The sequence below is a fragment of the Rhinopithecus roxellana genome, chromosome 11, assembly GCF_007565055.1.
Source record: "Rhinopithecus roxellana isolate Shanxi Qingling chromosome 11, ASM756505v1, whole genome shotgun sequence".
NCBI classification, from domain to species: Eukaryota; Metazoa; Chordata; class Mammalia; order Primates; family Cercopithecidae; genus Rhinopithecus; species Rhinopithecus roxellana.
This window is the reverse complement of record NC_044559.1, coordinates 92,402,717-92,425,066: the sequence shown is the minus strand read 5'-3', so window position 1 is coordinate 92,425,066 and position 22,350 is coordinate 92,402,717.

Sequence of the window (22,350 nt, the reverse complement as noted above, 5' to 3'; positions counted from 1 at the left end):
GGCCTCAATGCGATCCAAAGAAGCCGTTCTCAGATTCCTCAAAGACAGTGTTAATGGACTGCTCCACGAAACATAAGTGTAACTCTGTGAGATGAATTCACCATCACCAAGAAGTTTCTACGAAAGCTTCTTTCTAGTTTTCATCTGTGGATATTTCCTTTGTCACCGTAAGCTTCATTGCATTAAGAAATATCCCATTGCAGATTTCCAGAAAACTGTTTAGCACACTGAACACTGACGAGAGAGGGGTAACTCTGAGTTGCATTCACACATCGCAATGCAGTTTCTCAGAAGGCTTCTTTCCAGTTTTCATCTGAGTCTATTTCCTTTTTCACCGTAGCCCTCAATGAGCTCCCAAATATCACTTTCCAGAACACAAGTTAACAGAGTTAGCAAACTGTTCCAAAAATGGAAGTGTGGAACTCCGTTTGATGAAGTCACTTCAGAAAGCCATCTCTCAGAAAACTTCTCTCTAGTTATTATCTGAGGATATTTCGTTTTTCACCATGGGCCCCTATGGGCTCCCAAATCTCAATTTTCAGATTCCAGGAAGAGTGTTAGCAAACTGATTTCTGAGAACCAACCTATAACTCTGTGTGAGGAATTCACAGATCACAAAGAAGTTTCTCAGAAAGCTTCTTTCACGTTTTAAACTGATGATATTTCCTTTATCAGCGTAGGCCTCAATACGATCCAAAGATGTCTTCCCAGCTTCCTCAAAAACATTGTTAACGGACCTTTGCCTGAAACATAAGTGTAACGCTGTGAGATGAATTCACAGATCACCAAGAATTTTCTAAGAAGCTTCTTTCTAGTTTCCGACTGAGGATATTTCCTTTGTCACTGTAAGCTTCATTGCGTTCAGAAGTGTCCCATTGCAGATATCCAGAAAACTGTGTTAGGACACTGAACACTGAAGAGAAAGGTGTAACTCTGTGACTTGCATTCACACATGACAATACAGTTTCTCAGAAGGCTACTTTCCTGTTTTCATCTGAGGATATTTCCTTTTTCTACATAGTCTCAATGAGCTCCCAAATATCACTTTGCAGAATGCAAGATAACAGAGTTAGAAAACTGTTCCAGAAAGGAAGGGTGGAAATCTGTGTGATGAAGTCACCCATCAGAAAGCAATCTCTGTGAAACCTTCTCTGTAGTTATTATCTGAGGATATTTCCTTTTTCACCATGGGCCCTATGGGCTCCCAAATCTCACTTTGCAAGTTCCACGAAAAGAGTGTTAGCAAACTGCTCCCTGAGAACTAAGCTGTAACTCTGTGAGAGGAATCCACAGATCCCAAAGTGGTTTCTCAGAAAGCTTTTTTCACGTTTTGAACTGATGATATTTTATTTATCAGCTTAGGCCTCAATGCGATCCAAAGTATTCCTTCTCAGGTACCTCAAAAACAGTGATAATGGATTATTGCTGGAGAAATAAGTGTAACTCTGTACGATGAATTCACACAATACCAAGAAGTTCCTAGGAAAGCTTCTTTCTAGTTTTCATCTCAGGATATTTCCTTTGTCACCATAAGCTTCATTGCCTTATGAAGTATCTCGTTGAAGATTTCCAGAAAACTGTGTTAGCACCTTGAACACTGAAGAGAAAGGTGCAACTCTGTGAGTTGAATTCACACATCGCAATGCAGTTTCTCAGAAGGCTTCCTTACAGTTTTCATCTGAGGATATTTCCGTTTTCACCATATCCCTCAATGAGCTCCCAAATATCACTTTGCAGAACACAAGACCACAGGGTTAGCAAACAGTTCCAAGAAGGGAAGGGTGGAACTCTGGGTGATGAAGTCACACATCAGAAAGCAATCTCTCAGAAAGCTTCTCTTTACTTATTATCTGAGGTTATATCCATTTTCACCTTGGGCAACTATGAGCTTCGAAATCTCACTTTGCAGATTCCACGAAAAGAGTGTTAGCAAACTCCTTCCAGAGAACTAAGCTGTAAATCTGTGAGGGAATTCACAGATCAGAAAGAAGTTTCTCAGAAAGATTCTATCACGTTTTGAACTGATGATATTTCCTTTATCAGCGTAGGCCTCAATGCGATCCAAAGAAGTCCTCCTCAGATTCCTCAAAAACAGTGATAACGGACTGTTGCACGAAACATATGTGCAACATCCTGAGATTTATTCGCACATCAGCAAGAAGTTTCTAGGAAAGCTTCTTTTAAGTTTTCATCTGAGGATATTTCCTTTGTCACTGTAAGCTTCATTGCGTTCAGAAGTATCCCATTGCAGATTTCCAGAAAACTGTGTTAGCACAATGAACACTGAAGAGAAAGGTGCCACTCGGTGAGTTGCATTCACACATCGCAATGCTGTTTCTCAAAGGCTTCTTTAAAGTTTTCGTCTGAGGATATTTCCTTTTTCACCAACGCCCTCAAAGAGCTCCCAAATAACACTTTGCAGAACCCAACAGAACAGAGTGAGCAAACTGTTCCAAGAAGGGAAGGGTGGAACTCTGTCTCATGAAGTCACACATCAGAAAGCAACCTCTCAGAAAGCTTCTCTGTACTTATTATCTGAGGGTATTTCCTTTTTCACCATGGGCCCCTATGGCCTCCCAAATCCCACTTTGCAGATTCCACGAAAAGAGTGATAGCAAACTGCTTCCTGAGAACTAAGCTGTAACTCCGTGAGAGGAATTCACAGATCACAAAGTAGTTTCTCAGAAAGCTTCTTTCACCTTTTGTACTGATGATATTTCCTTTATCGGCGTAGGCCTCAATGCGATCCAAAGAAGTCCTTCTCAGGTTCCTCAAAAACAGTGATAAAGGACTGTTGCAGGAAACATAAGAGTAACACTGTGAGATGAATTCACACATCACCAAGAAGTTTCTAGGAAAGCCTTCTTTCTAGTTTTCATCTCAGGATATTTCCTTTGTCATCGTAAGCTTCATTGCCTTCAGATATATCCCATTGCAGATTTCCAGAAAACTGTGTTAGCACCCTGAACACTGAAAGAAAGGTGTAACGCTGTGAGTTGCATTCACCCATCGAAATGCAGTTTCTCAGAAGGCTTCTTTCCAGTTTTGATCTGAGGATATTTCCTTTTTCAACATAGCTCTCAATGAGCTACCAAATATCAGTTTGCAGAACACAACACAACAGAGTTAGCAATCTGTTCGAAGAAGGGAAGGTTGGGACTATATGTGATGAAGTCATGCATCAGAAATCAATCTCTAGGTAAGCTTCTCTCTAGTTATTTTCTGAGGATATTTCCTATCTCACCATGGGCCCCTAAGGGCTCCAAATCTCGCTTTGCAGATTCCACGAAAAGAGTGTGAGCAAATTGTTTCCGGATAACTAAGCTGTAACTTGGTGAGTGGAATTCACAGATCACAAAGAAGTTTCGCAGAAACCTTCTTTCACGTTTTGAGCTGATGATTTTTCCTTTATCAGCGTAGGCCTCAAAGCTATTCAAAGAAGTCCTTCTCAGGTACCTCAAAACAGTGATAATGGACTGTTGCTGGAAAAATAGGTGTAACTGTTTGAGATGAATTCACACATCACCAAGAAGTTTCTAAGAAAGCTTCTTTCTAGTTTTCATCTGAGAATGTTTCCTTTGTCACCATAAGCTTCATTGCGTTCAGAAGGATCCCATTGCAGATTTCCAGAAAATTGTGTTAGCACACTGAACACTGAAGGGAAAGGTGTAACTCTGTGACTTGCATTCACACATCGCAATGCAGTTTCTCAGAAGGCTTCTTTCCAGTTTTCATCTGAGGATATTTCCTTTTTCAACATAGCCCTCAATGAGCTCCCAAATATCACTTTGCAGAACACAAGATAACAGAGTTAGCAAACTGTTCCAAGAAGGGAACGGTGGAACTCTGTGTGATGACGTCACACATCAGAAAGCAATCTCTCGGAAACCTTTTCTCTAGTTATTATCTCTGGATATTTCCTTATTCACCATGGGACCCAACAGGCTCCCAAATCTCACTTTGCAGATTCCACGAAAAGAGTGTTAACAAACTGCTTCCTGAGAACTAAGCTGTAACTCTGTGAGAGGAAATCACAGATCACAAAGAAGTTTCTCCGAAACCTTCTTTCAAGTTTTGAACTGATGATATTTCCTTTATCCGCGTAGGCCTCAATGCGATCCAAAGAAGTCCTTCTCAGTTTCCTCAAAAACAGTGATAATGGACTATTGTAGGAAACAAATGTGTAACTCTGTCAGATGAATTCACACACCACCAAGAAGTTTCTAGGAATGCTTCCATCTCGTTTTCGACTGAGGATATTTCCTTTGTCACCCTAAGCTTCGTTGTGTTTAGAAGTATCCCATTGAAGATTTCCTGAAAACTGTGTTAGCAAAGTGAACACTGAAGAGAAACGTGTAACTCTGTGAGTCGCAATCACACATCGAAATACAGTTTCTCAGATGGCTTCTTTCCAGTTTTCATCTAAGGTTAATTCCTTTTTCAAATAGCCTTCAATGAGTTCCCAAATATCACTTTGCTGAACACAAGATAACAGACTTAGCAAACTGTTCCAAGAGGGGAAGGGTGGAACTCTGAGTGATGAAGTCACACATCAGAAAGCTATCTCTCAGAAAGCTTCTCTCTAACGATTAACTGAGGATATTTCCTTTTTCACCATGGGCCCCTCTGGACTCCCAAATCTCACTTTGCAGATTCCACGAAAGGAGTGTTAGCAAACTGCTTCCTGAGAATTAAGCTGTAACTCTCTTAGAGGAATTCACAGATCACACAGAAGATTCTCAGAAAGCTTCATTCACGTTTTAAACTGATGATATTTCCTTTATCAGCGTAGGCCTCAGTGCGTTCCAAAGAGGTCCCTCTCATGTTCCTCAAAAACAGTGATAATGGACTGTTGCAGGAAACATAAGTGTAACTCTGTGAGATGAATTCCCACATCACCAAGAAGTTTCTAGGAATGTTTCTTTCTAGTTTTTATCTGAGGATATTTCCTTTGTCTCCGTAAGCGTCGTTGCGTTCAGAAGTATCCCATTGAAGATTTGCAGAAAGCTGTGTTAACACACTGAACAATGAAGAGAAAGGTGTAACTCTGTGAGTTGCATTCACACATCACCATGCCGTTTCTCAGACGGCTTCTTTCCAGTTTTCATCTGACGATATTTCCTTTTTCAAAATAGCCCTCAATGAGCTCCCAAATATCACTTTGCAGAACACAAGATAACAAAGTTAGCAAACTGTACCAAGAAGGGAAGGGTGGAACTCTGTGTGATGAAGTCACACATCAGAAAGCAATCTCTCAGAAAGCTTCTCTCTACTTATTATCTGAGGATATTTCCTTTTTCAGCATAGGACCCTATGGGCTCCCAAATCTCACTTTGCAGATTACATGAAAAGAATGTTAGCAATGTGCTTCCTGAGAACTAAGCTGTAACTCTGTGAGAGGAATTCGTGGATCACAAAGAAGTTTCTCAGATAGCTTTTTTCATGTTTTGAACTGATGATATTTCCTTTATCAGCGTAGGCCTCAATGCTATCCGAAGAAGTCCCCAGGTTCCTCAAAAACAGTGATAGTGGACTGTTGCAGAAAACATAAGTGTAACTCTGTGAGAGGAAATCACATATCACCAAGAAGTTTCTAAGAAAGCTTCTTTCCTGTTTTCATGTGAAAATATTTCCTTTGTCACCATAAGCGTCACTGCGTTCGGAAGTATCCCATTGTATATCTCCAGAAAACTGTGTCAGCACACTGAACACTGAAGAGAAAGGTGAAACTCTGTGAGTTGCATTCGCACATCACAATGCAGTTTCTCAGAAGGCTTCTTTCCAGTGTTCATCTGAGGATATTTCCTTTTCCACCATAGCCCTCAATGAGCTCCGAAATATCACTTTGCAGAACACAAGATATCAGAGTTAGTAAACTGTTCCAAGAAGGGAAGGGTGGAACTCTGTGTGATGAAGTCACACATCAAAAAGCAATCTCTCAGTAAACTTCTCTGTAGTTATTATCTGAGGATATTTCCTTTTTCACCATGCGCCCCTATGGGCTCCCAAACTGCTTTGCAGATTCCACGAAAGGAGTGTTAGCAAACTGCTTCCTGAGAATTAAGCTGTAACTCTCTTAGAGGAATTCACAGATCACACAGAAGATTCTCAGAAAGCTTCATTCACGTTTTAAACTGATGATATTTCCTTTATCAGTTTGCTCTGTGAGCAAACTGTTAGCAAACTGCTTCCTGAGGACTAAGCTGTAACTCTGTGAGAGGAATTCAAGGATCAGAAAGAAGTTTCTCAGAAAACCGTTTTACGTTTTGAACTGATGATATTTCCTTTATCAGCGTAGGCCTCAATGCGATCCAAAGTATTCCTTCTCAGGTACCTCAATAACAGTGATAATGGACTGTTGCAGGAAACGTAAGTGTAGCTCTGTGGGATGAATTCACACATCTCCAAGAAGTTTCTAAGAAAACCTCTTTCTTGTTTTCATCTGAGGATATGGATAAATCCTTTGTCACAATAAGCTTCATTGCGTTCAGAAGTATCCCACTGAAGATTTCCAGAAAATTGTGTTAGCACACTGAACACTGAAGAGAAAGGTGTAACATTGTGAGTTGCATTCAGACATGTAAAAGCAGTTTCTCAAAAAGCTTCTTGCCAGTTTTCATCTAAGGATATTTTCTTTTTCACCATAGCCCTAAATGAGCTCCCAAATACCACTTTGCTGAACACAAGATAACAGAGTTAGCAAACTGTTCCAAGAAGGGAAGGGTGGAACTCTGTGTGATGAAGTCACACATCAGAAAACAATCTCTCAGAAAGCTTCTCTCTAGTTATTATCTGAGGAGATATCCATTTTCACCATGGGCTCCGATGGGCTCCCAAATCTCACTTTGCAGATTCCACGAAAACAGTGTTAGAAAACTGCTTACTGAGATCTAAGCTGTAACTCTGTGGGAGGAATTCACAGATCACAAAGAAGTTTCTCAGAGAGCTTCTTTCACGTTTTGTACTGATGATACTTGATTTATCAGCGTAGGGCTCAATGCGATCCAAAGTACTCCTTCTCAGTTACCTCAAAAACAGTGATAATGGACTGTTGCAGGAAACATAAGTGAAACTGTGTAAGATGAATTCACACATCACCAACAAGTTTTGTGAGGAAGCTTCTTTCTAATTTTCACCTGAGGATATTTCCTTTGTCACCGTAAGCTGCATTGCGTTCAGAAGTATCCCATTGCAGATTTCCAGAAAACTGTGTTAGCACACTGAACACTGAAGAGAATGGGTTAACTCTGTGAGTTGCATTCACACTTCAAAATGCAGTTTCTCAGAAGGCTTCTTTCCAGTTTTCATCTGAGGATATTTCCTTTTTCACCATAGCCCTCAATGAGCTCCCAAATATCACTTTGCAGGACACACAATAACAGAGTTAGCAAACTGTTCCAAGAAGGGATATGTGGAACTCTGTGTGATGAAGTCACACATCAGAAAGCAATCTCTCAGAAAGCTTCTCTCTAGTTATTATCTGAGGATATTTCCTTTTTCACCATGGTCCCCTAAGAGCACCCAAATCTCACTTTGCAGATTCCACGAAAAGAGTGTTAACAAACCGCTTCCGGAGAACTAAGCTGTAACTCTGTGAGAGGAATTCACAGATCACAAAGAGGTTTCTCAGAAAGCTTCTTTCACGTTTTGAAGTGAGGATAATTCCGTTATCAGCGTAGGCCTCAATGCAATCCAAAGAAGTCCTTCTCAGGTACCTCAAAAACAGTGATAAGGGATTGTTGCACGAAACATAAGTGTAACTCTGTGAGATGAATTCACACTTCACCAAGAAGTTTCTAGGAAAGCTTCTTTCTATTTTTCAACTGAGGATATTTCGTTTGTTACCTTAAGTTTCATTGCGTTCAGAAGTATCCCATTGCAGATTTCCAGAAAACTGTGTTAGCACACTGAACACTGAAGAGATTGGTGTAATTCTGTGAGTTGCATTCACACATCGCAATGCAGTTTCTCAGAAGGCTTCTTTCCAGTTTTCATCTGAGGATATTTCCTTTTTCGCCATAGACAGCAATGAGCTCCCAAATATCAATTTGCAGAACACCAGATAACAGAAGTTAGCAAACTTTTCCAAGAAGGGAAGGGTGGAACTCTGTGTGATGAAGTCACACATCAGAAAGCAATCTCTCAGAAAGCTTCTCTCTAGTTATTATTTGAGGATATTTCCTTTTTCAGCATGGGCCCCTATGGGCTCAAAAAATTCACATTGCAGATTCCACGAAAACAGTGTTAGCAAAAAGCTTCCTGAGAACTAATCTGCAACTCTGTGAGAGGAATTCACAAATCACAAAGAAGTTTCTCAGAAAGCTTCTTTCCCGTTTTGAACTGATGATATATCCTTTATCAGAGTACGCCTCAAAGCGATCGAAAGAAGTCCTTCTCAGGTTCCTCAAAAACCGTGATAAGGGACTTTTGCAGGAATCACGAGTGTAACTCTGTGAGACGAATTCCCACATCACTAAGAAGTTTCTAGGAAAGCTTCTTTCTAGTTTTCATCTGAGGATATTTCCTTTGCCACCGTAAGCTTCATTGCGTTCAGAAGTATCCCAGTGCAGATTTCCAGAAAACTGTGTTAGCACACTGAACACTGAAGAGGAAGTTGTAACTCTGTGAGTTGCATTCACACTTCACAATGCAGTTTCTCAGAAGGCTTCTTTCCAGTTTTCATCTGAGGATATTTCCTTTTCCACCTTAGCCCTCAATGAGCTCCCAAATATCACTTTGAAGAACACAAGATAACAGAGTTAAAAAGCTGTTCCAAGAAGGGAAGGGTGGAACTCTGTAATGAAGTCACACAACAGAATGCAATCCCTCAGAAATCTTCTCTCTAGTTATTATCTGAGGATATTTCTTTTTCCTCCATGGGCCCCTATGTGCTCCCAAGTCTCACTTTGCAGATTCCATGAAAAGAGGGTTAGCAAACTGCTTCCTGAGAACTAAGCTGTAACTCTGTGAGGGGAATTCACAGATCACAAAGAAGTTTCTCAGAAAGCTTCCTTCACGTTTTGAACTGATGATATTTCCCTTATCAGCGTAGGCCTCAATGCGATCCAAAGAAGTCCTTCTCAGGTTCCTCAAAAACAGTGATAAAGGACTGTTGCAGGAAACATAAGTGTTACTCTGTGAGATGAATTCACACATCACCAAGAAGGTTCTAGGAACGCTTCTTTCTAGTTTTCATCTGAGGATATTTCCTTTGTCACCATAAGTTTCATTCTGTTCAGAAGTATCCCTTTGCAGATTTCCAAAAAGCTGTGTTAGCACACTGAACACTGAACAGAAAGGGGTAACTCTGTGAGTTGCATTCACACATCGCAATGCAGTTTCTCAAAAGGCTTCTTTCCAGGTTTCATCTGAGGATATTTCCTCTTTCAGATAGCCCTCAATGAGCTCCCAAATATCACTTTGCAGAACACAAGATAACAGAGTTAGCAAACTGTTCAGAGAAGGGAAGGGTGCAACTCTGTGTGATGAAGTCACACATCAGAATGTAATCTCTCGGATAGCTTGACTTTAGTTATTATCTGAGGATATTTCCTTCTTCACCATGGGCCCCTATGGGCTCCCAAATCTCACTTTGCAGATTCCACGAAAGGAGTGTTAGCAAACTGCTTCCTGAGAATTAAACTCTAACTCTCTTAGAGGAATTCACAGATCATAAAGAAGTTTCTCAGAAGGCTTCTTTCTCGTTTTAAAACTGATGATATTTCCTTTATCAGCGTAGGCCTCAGTGCGATCCAAAGAGGTCCCTCTCAGGTTCCTCAAAAACAGTGATAATGTACTGTTGCAGGAAACATAAGTGTAACTCTGTGAGATGAATTCCCACATCACCAAGAAGTTTCTAGGAAAGTTTCTTTCTAGTTTTCATCTGAGGATATTTCCTTTGACTCCCTAAGCTTCGTTGCGTTCAGAATTATCCCATTGAAGATTTCCAGAAAACTGTGTTAGCACCCTGAACAATGAAGAGAAAGGTGTAACTCTGTGTGTTCCATTCACACATCGTCATGCCGTTTCTCAGACGGCTTCTTTCCAGTTTTCATCTGAGGATATTTCCTTTTTCAAAATAGCCCTCAATGAGCTCCCAAATATCACTTTGCAGAACACAAGATAACAGAGTTAGCAAACTGTTCCAAGAAGGGAAGGGTGGAACTCTGTGTGATGAAGTCACACATCAGAAAGCTATCTCTCAGAAAGCTTCTCTCTAACGATTAAATGAGGATATTTCCTTTTTCACCATGGGCCCCTCTGGGCTCCCAAATCTCACGTTGCATATTCCCGAAAAGTGTGTTAGCACACTGCTCCTGAGAACTAAGCTGTAACTCTGTGAGAGGAATTCACAGAGCACAAAGACGTTTCTCTGAAAGCTTCTTTCACGTTTTGAACTGATGATATTACATTTATTAGCGTAAGCCTCAATGCGATCCAAAGAAGTCCTTCTCAGTTTCCTCAAAAGCAGTGATAATGGACTGGTGAAGGAAACATAAGTGTAAATCTGTGAGATGGATTCACACATCACCAAGAGGTTTCTAGGAAAGCTTCTTTCCAGTTTTCAACTGAGGATATTTCCTTTGTCACCGTAAGGTTCATTACGTTCAGAAGTATCCCATTGCAGATTTCCAGAAAACTGTGTCAACAAACTGAACACTGAAGAGAAACGTGTAACTCTGTGAGTTGCCTTCACACATCGCCATTCAGTTTCTCAGAAGGCTTATTTCCAGTTTTGATCTGAGGATATTTCCTTTTTCAACATAGCCCTCAATGAGCCCCCAAATATCACTTTGCAGAACACAGGATAAAAGAGTTAGCAAACTTTTAAAAGAAGAAACGGTGGAACTCTGTGTGATGAAGTCACACATCAGAAAGCAATCTCTCAGAAAGTTTCTCTTTAGTTATTATCTGAGGATATTTCCTTGTTCACCATGGGCCCATATGGGCTCCCAAATTTCACTTTGCAGATTCCAAGAAGAGAGTGTTAGCAAACTGCTTCCTGAGAAGTAAGCTGCAACTCTGTGAGAGGAATTCACAGATCACAAACAAGTTTCTCAGAAAGCTCCTTTCACGTTTTGAACTGATGATATTTCCTCTATCAGCGTAGGCCTCAATGCGATTCAAAGAAGTCCTTCTCAGGGTCCTCAGAAACAGTGATAATGGTCTCTTGCAGGAAACATAAGTGTAACTCTGTGAGATGAATTCACACATCACCAAGAAGTTTTTTAAGAAAGATTCTTTCTAGTTTTCAACTGAGGATATTGCCGTTGTCACCATAAGCTTCATTGCGTTCAGAATTATGCCATTGCAGATTTCAAGAAAATTGTGTTAGCACACTGAACAGTGAAGAGAAAGGTGTCACTCTGTGAGTTGCATTCACACATCGCAATGCAGTTTCTCAGAAGGCTTCTTTCCAGTTTTCATCTGAGGATATTTCCTTTTTCACCATAGCCCTCGATGAGCTCACAAATATCAATTTGCAGAACACAGGATAAAAGATTAACAAACTTTTAAAAGAAGAAACGGTGGAACTCTGTGTGATGAAGTCACACATCAGAAAGTAATCTCTCTGAAAGCTTCTCTCTAGTTTTTATCTGAGGATATTTCCTTTTTCACCATGGGCCACGATGGGCTCCCAAATCTCACTTTGCAGATTCAACGAAAAGAGGTGTTAGCAAATTTCTTCCGCGAACAAAGCTGTAACTCTGTGAGACGAATTCACAGATCAAAAAGAAGTTTCTCAGAAAGCTTCTTTCACGTATTGAACTGATGATATTTTATTTCTCAGTGTAGGCCTCAATGTGATCCAAAGAAGTCCTTCTCAGGTTCCTCACAAACCGTGATAATGGATTGTTGCAGGAAACATAAGTGTAACTCTTTGAGATGAATTCACACATCACCAAGAAGTTTCTAGGAAAGCTTCTTTCTATTTTTCAACTGAGGATATTTCGTTTGTAACCTTAAGCTTCATTGCGTTCAGAAGTATCCCATTGCAGATTTCCAGAAAACTGTGGTAGCACACTGAACAATGGATAGAAAGTTGTAACTCTGTGAGTTGCATCCACACATCGCAATGCAGTTTCTCAGAAGGCTTCTTTCCAATTTTCATCTGAGGATATTTCCTTTTTCACCATAGCCCTCAATGAGCCCCCAAATATCACTTTGACGAACACAAGATAACAGAGTTAGCAAACTGTTCCGAGAAGGGAAGGGTGGAACTCTGTAGATGAAGTCACACATCAGAGGGCAATCTCTCAGTAAGCTTATCTGTAGTTATTATCTTAGGATATTTCCTTTTTCACCATGGGTCCCTAAGAGCTCCCAAATCTCACTTTGAAGATTCCACGAAAACAGTGTTAGCAAATGGCTTCCTGAGTACCTAGCTGTAACTCTGTGAGAGGAGTTCACAGATAACAAATAAGTTTCTCAGAAAGCTTCCTTCACGTTTTGAACTGATGATATTTCCTTTATAAGCATAGGCCTCAATACGAACCAAAGAAGTCCTTCTCAGCTTCCTCAAAAACTTTGATAACGGACGGTTGCCTGAAACATAAGTGTAACGCTCTGAGATGAATTCACAGATCACCAAAAACTTTCTAAGAAGGTTCTTTGTAGTTTTCATCTGAGGATATTTCCCTTTCAACGTAAGCTTCATTGAGTTCAGAAAAATCGAATTGAAGATTTCCAGAAAACTGTGTTAGCACACTGAAGACTGAAGAGAAAGGTGTAACACTGTGACTTGCATTCACACATCGTAATGCAGTTTCTCAGAAGGCTTCCGTTCAGTTTTCATCTGAGGATATTTCCTTTTTCACCATAGCCCTCAATGAGCTCCCAAATATCACTTTGCAGAACACAAGATAACACAGTTAGCAAAACGTTCCAAAAAAGCAAGGGTGGAACTCTGTATTGAAGTCACACATCAGAAAGCAATGTCTCAGAAAGCTTCTCTCTAGTTATTATCTGAGGATATTTCCTTTTTCACCATTGGCCCCGATGGTCTCTCAAATCTCACTTTGCAGATTCCACGAAAAGAGTATTAGCAAACTGCTTCTGGAGAAGAAAGCTGTAACTGTGAGAGAGTAATTCACAGATCACAAAGAAGTTTGTGAGAAAGCTTCTTTCACATTTTGTACTGATGATATTTTATTTATCAGCGTAGGCCTCAATGCGATCAAAGAAGTCCTTCTCAGGTTCCTCAAAAACAGTGATAATGGACTGTGGCAGGAAACAGAAGTGTAACTCTGTGAGATGAATTCACACATCACCAAGAAGTTTCTAAGAAAGCTTCTTTCTAGTTTTCATCTGAGGATATTTCCTTTGTCACCATAAGCTTCATTGCGTTCAGAAGTATCCCATTGCAGATTTCCAGAAAACTGTGTCAGCAAACTCAACACTGACGACAAAAGTGTAACTCCGTGAGTTGCATTCACACATCGCAATGCAGTTTCTCAGAAGGCTTCTTTCCAGTTTTCATCTGAGGATATTTCCTTTTCCACCATAGACCTCAATGAGCTCCCAAATATCACTTTGCCGAACACAAGATAACAGAGTTGGCAAACTGTTCCAAGAAGGGAAGGGTGGAAGTCTGTGTGATGAAGTCACACTTCAGAATGCAATCTCTCAGAAAGCTTCTCTCTAGTTATTATCTGAGAATATTTCCTTTTTCACCATGGGCCCCTATGGGCTTCCAAATGTCACTTTGCAGGTTCCACGAAGAGAATGTTAGCAAACTGCTTCCTGAGAACTAAGCTGTAACTATGTGAGAGGAAGTCACAGATCACAAAAAAGTTTCTCAGAAAGCTTCTTTCACGTTTTGAACTCATGATATTTCCTTTATCAGCGTAGGCCACAATGCGATCAAAAGAAGTCCTTCTCAGGTTCCTCAAAAAGAGTGATAATGGACTGTTGCAGGAAACATCAGTGTAACTCTGTGAGATGAACTCACAAATCACCAAGAAGTTTCTAGGAAAGCTTCTTTCTAGTTTTCATCCTAGGATATTCCCTTCGTCTCCGTAAGCTTCATTGCGTTCAGAAGTATCCCGTTGAAAATTTCCAGAAAACTGTGTTAGCACACTGAACACTGAAGAGAAATTGTTAACTCTGTGAGTTGCATTCACACATCGCCATGCCGTTACTCAGAAGGCTTCTTTCAAGTTTTCATCTGAGGATATTTCCTTTTTCACCATAGCCCTCAATGAGCTCCCATATATCACTTTGTAGAACACAAGATAAAAGAGCTAGCAAACTGTTCCAAGAAGGGAAGGGTGAAACTCTGTGTGATGAAGTCACACATCAGAAAGCAATCTCTCAGAAAGCTTCTCTCTAGTGATTATCTGAGGATATTTCCTTTTTCACCATGGGCCCCTCTGGGCTCCCAAATCTCACGTTGCAGTTTCCACGAAAATAGTGTTAGCACACTGCTTCCTGAGAACTAACCTGTAACTCTGTGAGAGGAATTCACAGAGCACAAAGACGTTTCTCAGAAAGCTTCTTTCACGTTTTGAACTGATGATATTTCGTTTATCAGCGTAGGCCTCAATACGATCCAAAGAAGTCCTTCTCAGCTTCCTCAAAAACACTGGTAACGGACTGTTAACTGAAATATAAGTGTAACACTGTCAGGTGAATTCACGGATCACCAAGAAGCTTCTAAGAAGCTTCCTTCTTGTTTTCATGCGAGTATATTTCCTTTGTCACCGTAAGCTTCATTCTTTTCAGAAGTCTCCCATTGCAGATTTCCAGAAAACTGTGTTAGCACACTGAACAAGGAAGAGAAACGTGTAACTCTGTGAGTTGCATTCACACATCGCAATGCAGTTTCACAGAAACCTTCTTTCCAGTTTTCATCTGAGGGTATTTCCTTTTTCACCATAGACCACAATGAGCTCCCATATATCACTTTGCAGAACACAAGATAACAGAAGTTAGCAAACTGTTCCAAGAAGGTAAGGGTGGAACTCTGTGTGATGAAGTCACACATCAGGAAGCAATCTCTCAGAAAGCTTCTCTTTAGTTATTATCTGATGATATTTCCTTTTTCACAATGGGCCCCCATGGCCTCCCACAACTCACTTTGCAGATTCCACCAAAAGAGTGTTAGCAAACTGCTTCCTGAGAACTAAGCTGTAACTCTGTGAGAGGAATTCACAGATCACAAAGAAGTTCCTCAGAAAGCTTCTTTCACCTTTTGAACTGATGTTATTTCCTTTATCAGCGTAGGCCTCAATGCGATCTAAAGAAGTCCTTCTGAGATTCCTCAAAAAGAGTGATAATGGACTGTTGCAGGAAACATAAGTGTAACTCTGTGAGATGAATTCACACATCACCAAGAAGTTTCTAGGAAAACTTCTTTCTAGATTTCATCCGAGTATATTTCCTTAGTCACCGTATGATTCATTCTGTTCAGAAGTATCCCATTGCAGATTTCCAGAAAACTGTGTTAGCACACTGAACAAGAAAGAGAAACGTGTAACCCTGTGAGTTGCATTCACACATCGAAGGCAGTTTACAGAAGGCTTCTGTCCAGTTTTCATCTGAGGATATTTCCTTTTTGACCATAGCCCTAAATGAGCTCCCAAATATCACTTTCCAGAACACATGATACCAGTGTTAGCAAACTATTCCAAGAAGGGAAGGGTGTAACTCTGTGTGGTGAAGTCACACATCAGAAAGCAATCTCTCAGAAAGCTTCTCTCTAGTTATTATCTGAGGATATATCAATTTTCACCATGGGCAACTATGGGATCCCAAATCTCACTTTGTAGAGTCCACGAAACAGTGTTAGCAAACTGCATCCTGAGAACTAAGCTGTAACTCTGTGAGTGGAATTCACAGATCACAAAGAAGTTTCTCAGAAAGATTTTTTCACGTTTGAACTGATGATATTTTATTTATCAGCGTCGGGCTCAATGTGATCCAAAGTATTCCTTCACAGGTTCCTCAAAACCAGTGATAATGGATTGTTGCAGGAAACATAAGTGTAACTCTGTGAGGTTAATTCACACATAACCAAGAAGTTTCTAGGAAAGCTTCTTCCTAGTTTTCAACTGAGGATATTTCCTTTGTCACCGCAAGCTTCATTGCGTTCTGAAGTATCCATTGCAGATTTCCAGAAAACTGTGTTAGCAGCACTGAACACTGAAGAGAAAGTGGTAACTCTGTGAGTTGCATTCACACATCGCAATGCAGTTTCACAAAAGGCTTCTTTCCAGTTTTTCATCTGAGGATATTTCCTTTTTCAGAATAGCCCTCAATGAGCTCCCAAATATCACTTTGCGGAACACAAGATAACAGAGATAGCAAAGTGTTCCAAGAAGGGAAGGGTGGAACTCTGTGTGATGAAGTCACACATCAGAAAGCAATGTCTCAGAAAGCTTCTCTCTAGTTATTATCTGAGGATATTTCCTTTTTCACCATGGGCCCTTATGGGCTCCCTAATCTCACTTTGCAGATTCCACGAAAGGAGTGTTAGCAAACTGCTTCCTGAGAACTAAGCTGTAACTCTGTGAGAGGAATTCACAGATCACAAAGAGGTTTCTCAGAAAGCTTCTTTCACGTTTTGCACTGATGATATTTCCTTTATCAGCTAGGCCTCAATGCGGTCAAAAGAAGTCCTTCTCAGTTTCCTCAAAAACAGTGTTAATGGACTGTTGCAGGAAACATAAGTGTAACTCTGTGAGATGAATTCACGTCACCAAGAAGTTCCTAGGAAAGCTTCTTTCTAGTTTTCATCTGAGGATATTTCCTTTGTCACTCTAATATTCATAGTGTTCAGAAGTGTCTCATTGCAGATTTCCGGAAAACTGTGTTGGCTCACTGACCACTGAAGAGAAAGGTGTAACTCTGTGAGTTACATTCACACATCGCAATGCAGTTTCTCAGCAGGCTTCTTTCCCGTTTTCATCTGAGATTATTTCCTTTTTCACCATACCCCTAAACGAGCTCCCAAATATCAGATTGCAGGACACAAGATAACAGAGTTAGCAAACTGTTCCAAGAAGGGAAGGGTGGAACTCTGTGTGATGAAGTCACACATCAGAAAGCAATCTCTCAGAAATATTCTCTCTAGTTATTATGTGAGGATATTTCCTTTTTCACCATGGGCCCCTATGGGCTCCCAAATCTCATTTTTCAGATTCCACGAAAAGAGTGTTAGCAAACTGCTTCCTGAGAACTGAGCTGTAATTCTGTGAGACGAATTCACAGATCACAAAGACGTTTCTCAGAAAGCTTCTTTCACGTTTTGAACTGATGGTATTTCCTTTATCAGCGTAGGCCTCAATGCGGTCAAAAGAAGTCCTTCTTAGGTTACTCAAAAAAAGTGATAATGGACTGTTGCAGGAAACATAAAGTGTAACTCTGTTAGATGAATTCACCCATCACGAAGAAGTTTCTATGAACGCTTCTTTCTCGTTTTCAACAGAGGATATTTGCTTTGTCACCGTAAGCTTCATTGCGTTCAGATATATCCCATTGCAGATTTCCAGAAAACTATGTTAGCACATTGAACACTGAAGAGAAACGTGTAACTCTGTGAGTTGCATTCACCCATCGCAATGCAGTTTCACAGAAGGCTTCTTTCCGTTTTCATCTGAGGATATTTCGTTTTTCACCATACCCCTCATTGAGCTCCCAAATATCACTTTGGAGAACACAAGATAACAGAGTTAGCAACTGTTCCAAGAAGGGCAGGGTGGAATTCTGTGTGATGAATTCACACATCAGAAAGCAATCTCTCAGTAAGCTTCTCTGTAGTTATTACCTGAGGATATTTCCTTTTTCACCATGGGCAGCAACGGGCTCCCAAACCCCACTTTGCAGATTCCACGAAAAGATTGTTACCAAACTGCTTCCTTAGAAATAAGCTGTAACACTGTGAGAGGAATTCACAGATCACAAAGAACTTTCTCAGAAAGCTTCTTTCAGGTTTTGAACTTACGATATTTAATTTAACAGCATAGGCCTCAAATCGATCCAAAGAAGTCCTTCTCAGGTTCCTCAAAAACAGTGATAATAGACTGTTGCAAGAAACATAAGTGTAAGTCTGTGAGATGAATTCCCACATCACCAAGAATTTTCTAGGAAAGCTTCTTTCCAGTATTCATCTGAGGATATTTCCTTTGTCACAGTAAACTTCATTATGTTCAGAAGTATCCCATTGCAGATTCCCATAAAGCTGTGTTAGCACACTGAACACTGAAGAGAAAGGTGGAACTCTGTGAGTTGCATTCACACATCGCAATGCAGTTTCTCAGAAGGCTTCTTTCCAGTTTTCATCTGAGGATATTTCCTTTTTCACCATAGCCCTCAATGAACTCCCAAATATCACCTTGCGGAACACAAGATAACAGAGTTATCAAACTGTTCCAAGAAGGGAACGGTGGAACTCTGTGTGATGACGTCACACATCAGAAAGCAATCTCTCGGAAACCTTTTCTCTAGTTATTATCTCTGGATATTTCCTTATTCACCACGGAACCCAACGGGCTCCCAAATCTCACTTTGCAGATTCCACGAAAAGAGTGTTAACAAACTGCTTCCTGAGAACTAAGCTGTAACTCTGTGAGAGAATCACACATCACAAAGAAGTTTCTCAGAAAGCTTCGTTCACGTTTTGAACTGATGATATTTCCTTTATCAGCTTAGGCCTCAGTGCGATCCACAGAAGTCCTTCTCAGGTGCCTCAAAAACAGTGATAATGGACTGTTGCACGAAACATAAGTGTATCATTGGGAGATGAATTCACACATCACCAAGAAGATTCTAAGGAATTTTCTTTCTAGTTTTCTTCTGAGGATATTCCCTTTGTCACCGTAAGCTTCATTACGTTCAGAAGTATCCCATTGCAGATTTACAGAAAACTGGGTTAGCACACTGAACACTGAAGAGAAACGTGTAATTCTGTGAGTTGCATTCACACATCGAAAGGCAGTTTCTCAGAAGGCTTCTTTCAGTTTCCATCTGAGGATATATCCTTTTTCACCATATTCCTAAATGAGCTCCCAAATATCACTTAGCAGAACACAAGATAAGAGAGTTAGCAAACTGTTCCAAGAAGGGAAGGGTGGACCTCTGTGTGATGAAGTCACACATCAGAAAGCAATCTCTCAGAAAGCTTCTCTCTAGTTATTATCTGAGGATATTTCCTTTTTCACCATGGGCCCCTATGAGCTCCCAAATGTCACTTTGCAGATTCCACGAAAAGAGTATTAGCAAACTGCTTCCTGAGAACTAAGCTGTAACTCAGTGAGAGGAATTCACAGATCACAAAGAAGTTTCTCAGAATGCTTCTTTCACGTTTTGAACTGATGATATTTCCTTTATCAGCGTAGGCCACAATGTGATCCAAAGAAGTCATTCTCAGATTCCTCAAAAATAGTGATAATGGACTGTTGCAGGAAACGTAATGGTAACTCTGTGAGATGATTTCACACATCACCAAGAAGTTTCTAGGAAAGCTTCTTTCTCGTTTTCAACTGAGGATATTTCCTTTGTCACCGTAAGCGTCATTTGCATTCAGAAGTATCCCATTGCAGATTTCCAGAAAACCATGTTAGCACAATGAACATTGAAGAGAAAGGTGTAACGTTGTGAGTTGCATTCACACATTGCAATGCATTTTCTCAGAAGGCTTCTTTCCAGTTTTGATCTGAGGATATTTCCTTTTTCACCACAGCCCGAAATCAGCTCCCAAATATCACTTTGCAGAACACAAGACAAGAGAGTTAGCATGCTGTTCCAAGAAGGGAAGGGTGGAACCCTGTGTGATGAAGTCACATATCAGAGAGCAATCTCTCAGAAAGCTTCTCTCTTCTTATTATCTGAGGATATTTCCTTTTTCACCATGGTCCCCTATTGGCTCCCAAATTTCCCTTTGCAGATTCCACGAAAGGAATGTTAGCAAACAGCTTCCTGAGAACTAAGCTGTAACTCTGCGAGAGGAATTCACAGATCAGAAAGAAGTTTCTCAGAAAGCTTCTTTCACGTTTTGAACTGATGATATTTCCTTTATCAGCGTAGGCCTCAATGTGATCCAAAGAAGTCCTTCTCAGGTTCCTCAAAAACAGTGATAATGGACTGTTGCACGAAACATCTGTGTAAAACTGTGAGATGAATTCACACATCACAAAGAAGTTTCTACGAAAGCTTCATTCGAGTTTTCGTCTGAGGATATTTCCTTTGTCACCGTAAGCTTCATTGCATTCAGAAATATCCCCTTGCAGATTTCCAGAAAACCGTGTTATCACACTGAACACTGAAGAGAAAGGTGTTACTCTGTGAGTTGCATTCACACGTCGCAATGCAGTTTCTCAGAAGCCTTCTTTCCATTTTTCATCTGAGATTATTTCCTTTTTCACCATAGCCCTCAATGAGCTCCCAAATATCACTTTGCAGAACACAAGATAACAGAGTTAGCAAGATGTTCCAAGAAGGGAAGGGTGGAACTCTGTGTGATGAAGTCACACTTCAGAAAGCAACCTCTCTGAAAGCTTCTCTCTAGTAATTATCGTACGATAATTCCTTTTTTAACATGGGTCCCTATGGGCTCCCAAATCTCACTTTGCAGATTCCACGAGAAGAGTGTTTGCAAACTGCTTCCTGAGAACTAAGCTATAAGTCTGTGAGAGCAATTCACAAATCACAATGAAGTTTCTCAGAAAGCTTCTTTCACGTTTTGAACTCATGATATTTCCTTTGTCAGCGTAAGCCTCAATGTGATCCAAAGAAGTCTTTCTCAGGTTCCACAAAAAGAGTGAGAATGGACTGTTGCAAGAAACATAAGTGTAACTCTGTGAGATACATTCACCCATCACGAAGAAGTTTCTGTGAAAGCTTCTTTCTAGTCTTCAACTGAGGATATCTCCTTAGTCTCCGTAAGCTTCATTGCGTTCAGAAGTATCCCATTGAAGATTTCCAGGAAACGGTGTTAGCACACAGAACACTGAAGAGAAAGGTGTAACACTGTGAGTTACATTAGCACATCACAATGCAGTTTCTCAGAAGGCTTCTTTCCAGTTTTCATCTGAGGATATTTCCTTTTTCACCACGGGCCCCTATTTGCTCTCAAATATCACTTTGCAGAACACAAGATAACAGAGTTAGCAAACTGTCCCAAGAAGGGAACGGTGGAACTCTGTGTGATGCGGTCACACATCAGAAAGCAATCTCTCAGAAAGCTTCTCTCTAGTTATTATCGGAGGATATTTCCTTTTTCACCATGGGCCCCTATGGGCTTCCAAATCTCACTGTGTAGATTCCACGAAAAGAGTGTTAGCACACTGCTTCCTGAGAACTAAGTTGTAACTCTGTGAGAGGAATTCACAGATCACAAAGAAGTTTCTCAGAAAGCTTCTTTCACGATTTGAACTGATGATATTTCCTTTATCAACATAGGCTTCAATGCGATGCAAAGAAATCCTTCTCAGGTTCTAGGAAAGCTTCTTTCCAGTTTTCATCTGAGGATATTTCCTTTGTCACGGTAAGCTTCATTACGTTCAGAAGTATCCCATTTCAGATTTACAGAAAACTGTGTGAGGACACTGAACGCTGAAGAGAAAGGTGTAACTCTGTGAGTTGCATTCACACTTCGCAATGCAGTTTCTCAGAAGGCTTCTTTCCAGTTTCCATCTGAGGATATTTCCTTTTTCACCATAGCCTAAATGAGCTCCCAAATCACTTTGCAGAACACAATAACGAGTTAGCAAACTGTTCCAAGAAGGGAAGGGTGGAACTCTGTGTATGAAGTCACACATCAGAAAGCAATCTCCAAGAAAGCTCTCTCTCTAGTTATTTTCTGAGGATAGTTCCTTTTTCACCATGGGCCCTATGGGCTCCCAAATCTTACTTTACAGATTACATGAAAAGAGTGTTAGCAAACTGCTGCTGAGAACTAAGTTGTAACTCTGTGAGAGTTCACAGATCACAAGGACGTTTCTCAGAAACCTTCTTCCACGTTTTGTGAAATGACGATATTTATTTATCAGCGTAGGCCTAAATGTGATCCTAAGAATTCCTTCTCAGGTTCCCACAAATAGTGATAATAGACTGTTGCAAGAAACATAAGTGTAACATTGTGAGATGAATTCACACATCCCCAAGAAGTTTCTAGGAAAGCTTCTTTCTAGTTTTCATGTGAGGATATTTCCTTTGTCACAGTAAGCTTCATTGCGTTCAGAAGTATCCCATTGCACATTTCCAGAAAAGTGTGCCAGCACACAGAACACAGAAGAGAAAGGTGTAACTCTGTGAATTGCATTCACACATCACAATGCAGTTTGTCAGAAGGCTTCTTTCCAGTTTTATCTGAGGATATTTCCTTTTCCCCATAGCCCTCAATGAGCTCCC